A 9404-nucleotide genomic window follows, 5' to 3' on the forward strand; every position below is an offset into this window, starting at 1 on the left:
TTCATCGGAATATAGGGCTAATGAGTTTCAAGGGATGACCCTCTTCATCGGATCATAGGGCTAATGAGTTTTAAGGCACGAACCCTCTTCATCAGAGCATAGGGCTAATGGGTTTCAAGGGACTGACCCTCCATCATCAAAGCATAGGGCTAATGAGTTTCAAGGGACTAACCCTCTTCATCAGAACATACGACTAATTGGTTTCAAGGGACAAACCCTCTTAGTCAGAACATACAGCTAATGGGTTTCAAGGGATAAACCCTCTCCATCAGAGCATTGCGTTTTTAAGGGATGAACCCTTTTCATCAGAACATACAGTTAATGAGTTTCAAGGGATGAAGCGAGTTTGGGGTGGAGTTACTTGACTGGCCTGCACAGAGTCCTGACCTAAACCCCATAGAACACCTTTGGGATGAATTCGAGCGGAGACTGCGAGCCAGGCCTCCTCCCCCGACATCAGTGCCTGACCTGACAAATGTGCTTCTGGAAGAATGGTCCAACCTTCCCATAGACACCCTCCTAAACCTTGTGGACAGCCTTCCCAGAAGAGTTGAAGCTGTTATAGCTGCAAAGGGCGGGGCCAACTCAATATTGAACCCTACGGACTAAGACTGGGAGGCCGTTAAAGGTCATGTGCGTGGAAATGGCGGGGCCAACTCAATATTGAACCCTACGGACTAAGACTGGGAGGCCGCTAAAGGTCATGTGCGTGGAAATGGCGGGGCCAACTCAATATTGAACCCTACGGAGTAAGACTGGGAGGCCATTAACATTCATGTGTGTGTAAAGGCCGGCGTCCTTATACTTTTGGCAATGTAGTGTAGTTGGGCACATCAAGTGCTGAGTACAGCCCAAGAGCTTTGAGACCGATCTGGGGAGCTGCAGCTTAAACTAGAAGATAATTCTTATTCTCCCAAGATCTTCTGCTCTCTAGTTCCCCTGTCACTTCCTCCCATGCTCGCCTCCAGGACTTTTCCAATCCTATGGAACTCCGTACCCCAATCTGTCCGGCTATCTTCTAATCTATCCACCTTTAGACGATCCCTGAAAACCTTTCTCTTTAAAGAAGCCTATCCTGCTTCTACCTAGTAAACTGCCATTTATTTCCTCCATCAGCTCATCCAGGGATGTATTTACCACAAGGCAAACAAGGCATTTGTCTAGGGCAGCATTTTTCAAAGGGGCAGCACTGCCCCCTGGAAGAAGAGACAGAAGAAGGGACACACGCGCCATGGGGACCGGGTGAGATCCAAGAGAGGCTGCAGGCTCCTAGCGTTGTATGCAGAGCCTGACTCTTATTCCAGGGGATGTCTGGAGCTGTGAAGGTGAGTGTCTTTCTCTCTTGCTGGGGGGTGGGATGGTGGCTGGTGTATGGAGGGTGGTGGTAGTGGAAGGCTCTCTTGGGGGGGGGGGGGTGATGGTTGTTGTCAGACTCTCTCCATAAATCCATAGGGATATCCTGTCAATGGCAAGCTGAATCTACACTAGGGAAATGTCCTACAAAAGTCCTAGTTGATGCCTTGTTAATGACAATCTGGAGAAGCCCTAGGGATGAGCTTAGCTACATGAAGTGAAGTGAGATCTTGTCCACGGTTGAGGAAACCAATAGACTTGGGCACATGAAGAGCAGAGTACGGCCCAAGAGCTTTGAGACCAATCTGGGAAGCTGAAGCTTGAGCATCTGGAGAAGAATCTCATACAGTGTTATCGCTACCTAAAGAAGGCTTTCCCTCTGATGAACGGCCATAACCCAATAAACCACAGGTGATATGTGCCAGACTCCCGTTACGTAACCTTGTCTTTCTCTCTCTCACTGGGGGGCGGGATGGGGGTTGGGGTGACTGGTGTATGGAGGGTGGTGGTAGTGGAAAGCTCTCTTGGGTGGGGGGGGGTGTTGATTGGTGTCAGACACTCTCCATAAATCCATAGGAATATCCTGTCAATGGCAAGCTGAATCTACACTAGGGAAATGTCCTACAAAATTCCTAGTTGATGCCTTGTTAATGACAATCTGGAGAAGCCCTAGGGATGAGCTTAGCTACATGAATGAAGTGAGATCTTGTCCACGGTTGAGGAAACCAATAGACTTGGGCACACGAAGAGCAGAGTACGGCCCAAGAGCTTTGAGACCAATCTGGGAAGCTGAAGCTTGAGCATCTGGAGAAGAATCTAATACAGTGTTATCACTACCTAAAGAAGGCTTTCCCTCTGATGAACGGCCATAACCCAATAAACCACAGGTGATATGTGCCAGACTCCCCGTTACGTAACCTTGTCTTTCTGTCTCTCACTGGGGGGTGGGATAGGGGTTGGGGGGACTGGTGTATAGAGGGTGGTGGTAGTGGAAGGCTCTCTTGGGTGGAGGGTGGTGTTGGTTGGTGTCAGACTCTCTCCATAAATCCATAGGAATATCCTGTCAATGGCAAGCTGAATCTACACCAGAGAAATGTCCTACAAAAGTCCTAGTTGATGCCTTGTTAATGACAATCTGGAGAAGCCCTAGGGATGAGCTTAGCTACATGAATGAAGTGAGATCTTGTCCACGGTTGAGGAAACCAATAGACTTGGGCACATGAAGAGCAGAGTACGGCCCAAGAGCTTTGAGACCAATCTAGGAAGCTTAAGCTTGAGCATCTTGAGAAGAATCTCATACAGTGTTATCACTACCTAAAGAAGGCTTTCCCTCTGATGAACGGCCATAACCCAGTAAACCACAGGTGATATGTGCCAGACTCCCGTTACGTAACCTTGTCTTTCTCTCTCTCGCGCGGGGGTGGGATAGGGGTTGGGGTGACTGGTGTATGGAGGGTGGTGGTAGTGGAAGGCTCTCTTGGGTGGAGGGTGGTGTTGTTTGGTGTCAGACTCTCTCCATAAATCCATAGGAATATCCTGTCAATGGCAAGCTGAATCTACACTAGGGAAATGTCCTACAAAAGTCCTAGTTGATGCCTTGTTAATGACAATCTGGAGAAGCCCTAGGGATGAGCTTAGCTACATGAAGTGAAGTGAGATCTTGTCCACGGTTGAGGAAGCCAATAGACTTGGGCACATGAAGAGCAGAGTACGGCCCAAGAGCTTTGAGACCAATTTGGGAAGCTGAAGCTTGAGCATCTGGAGAAGAATCTCATACAGTGTTATCACTACCTGAAGAAGGCTTTCCCTCTGATGAACGGCCATAACCCAATAAACCACAGGTGATATGTGCCAGACTCCCGTTACGTAACCTTGTCTTTCTCTCTCTCACTGGGGGGTGGGATAGGGGTTGGGGGGACTGGTGTATAGAGGGTGGTGGTAGTGGAAGGCTCTCTTGGGTGGAGGGTGGTGTTGGTTGGTGTCAGACTCTCTCCATAAATCCATAGGAATATCCTGTCAATGGCAAGCTGAATCTACACTAGGGAAATGTCCTACAAAAGTCCTAGTTGATGCCTTGTTAATGACAATCTGGAGAAGCCCTAGAGATGAGCTTAGCTACATGAATGAAGTGAGATCTTGTCCACGGTTGAGGAAACCAATAGACTTGGGCACATGAAGAGCAGAGTACGGCCCAAGAGCTTTGAGACCAATCTGGGAAGCTTGAGCATCTGGAGAAGAATCTCATACAGTGTTATCACTACCTGAAGAAGGCTTTCCCTCTGATGAACGGCCATAACCCAATAAACCACAGGTGATATGTGCCAGACTCCCGTTACGTAACCAGGACGTGATTTATGCTTTTAATACACCGGCATTTAAGAAAGAGGAAGAAAGAAAATCTTAACGTCTGCTGATGAAAACAGTAAAAGTTGACACGGCGTAACATTTTAGGAACAAAATCAGCTGGCCGCAATACAGAAATCTGGATTAGCGTGTTTGGAGAGGCTTCAGCTTCCCAGGCTAAAACGTTGGTAGAATGAAATCATGAAGTGGATCAGTCGGAGCCAGTGACCTGGGGCTTTTCCATGTGAAGTCTGGTGATCCTGACAAGGCCTACAGCACATACAACAGATGGCCTTACTTACGGAGAGCGAATGGTTGGTAGGAAATATTATATTTAAAACTCTCCAGTATCTGTTTACCTAGGAAATGTTTCCACTGTTTATCTTACTGGCTCCTTGTTTATATTTTCATTTTCTTGGTATTTTTTGGTGTTTGTTTTAGAACAGTGTACCTCTCTCCCTCCCCGATTACCCAAATGTGCCCCTTCCTAAACAACAAAAAAAAAAAAGGCCCAAATACTTTTTATGTCTAATCCATTAACCCGTATGTTTCCACAATAATGTGATGACTGGGACTTCGGATTTCCATGGTTTTCTTTAATAGAGAAAATATTGTTAAGTTGCTACAGATGTATAATGATGAATCATTTCCATGGAATGCATCCAATCATTTTCTATGCCTAAAGGTAGTCACCAGAATTTGAACTATATAGCTCAGCTTTAAAGATAGATCAGATGCCTGTAATAGGACAGCCTAGGACAGCATATCTCTAAACCAGGGCTTCTCAACCAGGGTTCCATGGAACCCTAGGGTTCCTCCAAGGGTTGCTATGGGTTCCTTGAACTATGGGCAATTTCTGTCTCTCAAATAAGTTCCATCTGACACCAATCATCTTTTTCATTATCTGTAAGGGGGCATTTCTCCCCAATGACCACAAGCATAAGAAGCATTCGTACCCAACTAGGGTTTCTCCAGGAGTTGCTATGGGTTCCTTGAACTATGGGCAATTTCTGTCTCTCAAATAAGTTCCATCTGACACCAATCATCTTTTTCATTATCTGTAAGGGGGCATTTCTCCCCAATGACCACAAGCATAAGAAGCATTCGTACCCAACTAGGGTTCCTCCAAGGGTTGCTATGGGTTCCTTAAACAATGGGCAATTTCTGCCTCTCAGATAAGTTCCAACTGACACCAATGATCTTTTTTGTTATCTGTAAGGGGCCAGTTCTTCACAATGACTACAAGTAAAGGAAGCATTTTTACTCAAAAACAGGGTTCCATGGAACCCTAGGGTTTCTCCAGGAGTTGCTATGGGTTCCTTGAACAATGGGCAATTTCTGCCTCTCAGATAAGTCCCAACTGACACCAATGATCTTTTCTGTTATGTGTAAAGGGGCATTTCTCCCTAATGACCGCAAGCATAAGAAGCATTCGTACCCAACTAGGGTTCCTCCAAGGGTTGCTATGGGTTCCTTGAACAATGGGTAGTTTCTGCCTCTAAGATACGTTCCAACTGACACCAATGATCTTTTGATCTTTTTTATTATCTGTAAGGGGCCAGTTCTTCACAATGACCACAAGTAAAGGAAGCATTTTTACTCAAAAACAGGGTTCCATGGAACCCTAGGGTTTCTCCAAGGGTTGCTATGGGTTCCTTGAACAATGGGCAATTTCTGCATCTCAAATAAGTTCCAGCTGACACCAATAATCTTTTTTGTTATTTGTAAGGGGACAATTCTTCCCAATGACCACAAGTAAATGAAGCATTCTTAATCAACCAGGGTTCCATGGAACCCTAGGGTTTCTCCAGGAGTTGCTATGGGTTGCTTGAACAATGGGCAATTTCTGCCTCTCAGATAAGTTCCAACTGACACCAATGATCTTTTCTGTTATGTGTAAAGGGGCATTTCTCCCCAATGACCACATGCGTAAGAAACATTTGTACCCAGTTAGGGTTCCTCTAAGGGTTGCTATGGGTTTCTTGAACAATGGGCAATTTCTGCCTCTCAGATAAGTTCCAACTGACACCAATGATCTTTTTTGTTATCTGTAAGGGGCCAGTTCTTCACAATGACCACAAGTAAAGGAAGCATTTTTACTCAAAAACAGTGTTCCTCCAAGGGTTGCTATGGGTTCCTTGAAAAACGGGCAATTTCTGCCTCTAAGATAAGTTCCAACTGACACCAATCATCTTTTGATCTTTTTCGTTATCTGTAAGGGACCAGTTCTTCACAATGACTGCAAGTAAAGGAAGCATTTTTACTCAAAAACAGGGTTCCATGGAACCCTAGGGTTTCTCCAAGGGTTGCTATGGGTTCCTTGAACAATGGGCAATTTCTGCATCTCAAATAAGTTCCAGCTGACACCAATAATCTTTTTTGTTATTTGTAAGGGGACAATTCTTCCCAATGTGAACAAGTAAATGAAGCATTCTTAATCAACCAGGGTTCCATGGAACCCTAGGGTTTCTCCAGGAGTTGCTATAGGTTCCTTGAACTATGGGCAATTTCTGTCTCTCAAATAAGTTCCAACTGACACCAATCATCTTTTTTCATTATCTGTAAGGGGGCATTTCCCCCCAATGACCACAAGCAAAAGAAGCATTCGTACCCAACTAGGGTTCCTCCAAGGGTTGCTATGGGTTCCTTGAACAATGGGCAATTTCTGCCTCTCAGATAAGTTCCAACTGACACCAATGATCTTTTTTGTTATTTGTAAGGGGCCAGTTCTTCCCAATGACCACAAGTAAATGAAGCATTCTTAATCAACCAGGGTTCCATGGAACCCTAGGGTTTCTCCAGGAGTTGATATGGGTTCCTTGAATTATGGTCAATTTCTGTCTCTCAAATAAGTTCCAGCTGACACCAATCATCTTTTTTGTTATCTGTAAGGGGGCATTTCTCCCCAATGACCACAAGCATAAGAAGCATTTGTACCCAGCTAGGGTTTCTCCAAGGGTTGCTATGGGTTCCTTGAACAATGGTCAATTTCTGCCTCTCAGATAAGTTCCAACTGACACCAATGATCTTTTTCATTATCTGTAAGGAGGCATTTCTCCCCAATGACCACAAGTGGAAGAAGCATTTGTACCCAACTATGGTTCCTCCATGGGATGCTATGAGTTCCTTGAACAATGGGCAATTTCTGCCTCTCAGATAAGTCCCAACTGACACCAATGATCTTTTCTGTTATGTGTAAAGGGGCATTTCTCCCTAATGACCACAAGCATAAGAAGCATTCGTACCCAACTAGGGTTCCTCCAAGGGTTGCTATGGGTTCCTTGAACAATGGGTAGTTTCTGCCTCTAAGATAAGTTCCAACTGACACCAATGATCCTTTGATCTTTTTTATTATCTGTAAGGGGCCAGTTCTTCACAATGACCACAAGTAAATGAAGCATTTTTACTCAAAAACAGGGTTCCATGGAACCCTAGGGTTCCTCCAAGGGTTGCTATGGGTTCCTTGAACAATGGGCAATTTCTGCATCTCAAATAAGTTCCAGCTGACACCAATGATCTTTTTTGTTATTTGTAAGGGGCCAGTTCTTCCCAATGACCACAAGTAAATGAAGCATTCTTAATCAACCAGGGTTCCATGGAACCCTAGGGTTTCTCCAGGAGTTGCTATGGGTTCCTTGAACTATGGGCAATTTCTGCCTCTCAGATAAGTTCCAACTGACACCAATGATCTTTTATGTTATGTGTAAGGGGGCATTTCTCCCCAATGACCACAAGCGTAAGAAACATTTGTACCCAGTTAGGGTTCCTCTAAGGGTTGCTATGGGTTCCTTGAACAATGGGCAATTTCTGCCTCTCAGATAAGTTCCAACTGACACCAATGATCTTTTTTGTTATTTGTAAGGGGCCAGTTCTTCACAATGACCACAAGTAAAGGAAGCATTTTTACTCAAAAACAGGGTTCCATGGAACCCTAGGGTTTCTCCAGGAGTTGCTATAGGTTCCTTGAACAATGGGCAATTTCTGCCTCTCAGATAAGTCCCAACTGACACCAATGATCTTTTCTGTTATGTGTAAAGGGGCATTTCTCCCTAATGACCACAAGCATAAGAAGCATTCGTACCCAACTAGGGTTCCTCCAAGGGTTGTTATGGGTTCCTTGAACAATGGGTAGTTTCTGCCTCTAAGATAAGTTCCAACTGACACCAATGATCTTTTGATCTTTTTTATTATCTGTAAGGGGCCAGTTCTTCACAATGACCACAAGTAAATGAAGCATTTTTACTCAAAAACAGGGTTCCATGGAACCCTAGGGTTTCTCCAAGGGTTGCTATGGGTTCCTTGAACAATGGGCAATTTCTGTCTCTCAGATAAGTTCCAGCTGACACCAATGATCTTTTTTGTTATTTGTAAGGGGACAATTCTTCCCAATGACCACAAGTAAATGAAGCATTCTTAATCAACCAGGGTTCCATGGAATCCTAGGGGTTCTTCAGGAGTTGCTATGGGTTCCTTGAACAATGAGCAATTTCTGCCTCTCAGATAAATTTCAACTGACACCAATGATCTTTTTCTTTATCTGTAAGGGGGCATTTCTCCCCAATGACCACAAGTGGAAGAAGCATTCTTACCCAACTAGGGTTCCTCCAAGGGTTGCTATGGGTTCCTTGAACAATTGTCAGTTTCTGCCTCTCAGATAAGTTCCAACTGACACCAATGATCTTTTTCATTATCTGTAGAGATGAGCGAAGAAATGAAAAATTCAATTCGACTGATTCAGCGAATTCGTGGACAATATTCGATTCGAGTCGAATAAATTTGCTGTGAATTTAACTTAAAAAAGGGTGTTTCTAGGCTTCAGAGAGACTTAATATTAGTGCAGAACACTGTACCTTTAATTTAAATGCCCTTGGAGTCTGCTGGGGAAGAGAAATAATACTGTCAGTCAGTATGACATGCAGATGAGTGCCGTCGATCTTAGAATCACCGCACACTTCACTCATTTGGGCAGTCACGGGGCCAAAACCAGAGTGTGGAGCCACAGTGTGGCGGTGGAGGCAGCAGCAATGGGAGGCCATACAGCAACCTATGACAAAATGGAAACCAGCAGGAGTGTGAGGAGACCTGAAAGTGGCACATGCAGTGGGAGCAATGGGAGGCGGTACAAGGACCCATGTCACACTGTGGACCCAGCAGCAGCGTGACCAGGCGGTACGGGGGCCCATGGCAGATTACAGGCCTGGCAGCAGCAATGGGAGGCCCGTAATCTGCCAGCACCCTATGACAAAAAATGGAACACACCAGCAGTGTGTGAGGAGACCTGAAAGTGGCACATGGCAGAGTGTGGCGATGGAGACAGCAGCAATGGGAGGCCGTACAGGGACCCATGAGAGACTGTGGACCTGGCAGCAGCATGAGGAGGCGGTATAGGGGCCCATGGCAGATTAGGGGCCTGGCAGCAGCTATAGGAGGCCCGTAATCTGCCAGCACCCTATGTCAAAAAATTCAACACACCAGCAGTGTGAGGAGACCTGAAAGTGGCACATGGCAGAGTGTGGCGATGGAGACAGCAGCAATGGGAGGCCGTACAGGGACCCATGAGAGACTCTGGACCTGGCAGCAGCATGAGGAGGCGGTATATAGGGGCCTATGGCAGATTACGGGCCTGGCAGCAGCAATGGGAGGCCCGTAATCTGCCAGCACCCTATGACAAAAAATGGAACACACCAGCAGTGTGAGGAGACCTGAAA

The sequence above is a fragment of the Staurois parvus genome, unplaced genomic scaffold, assembly GCF_062004578.1.
Source record: "Staurois parvus isolate SC_StPar_1 unplaced genomic scaffold, SC_StPar_1.0 ptg000880l, whole genome shotgun sequence".
NCBI classification, from domain to species: domain Eukaryota; kingdom Metazoa; phylum Chordata; class Amphibia; order Anura; family Ranidae; genus Staurois; species Staurois parvus.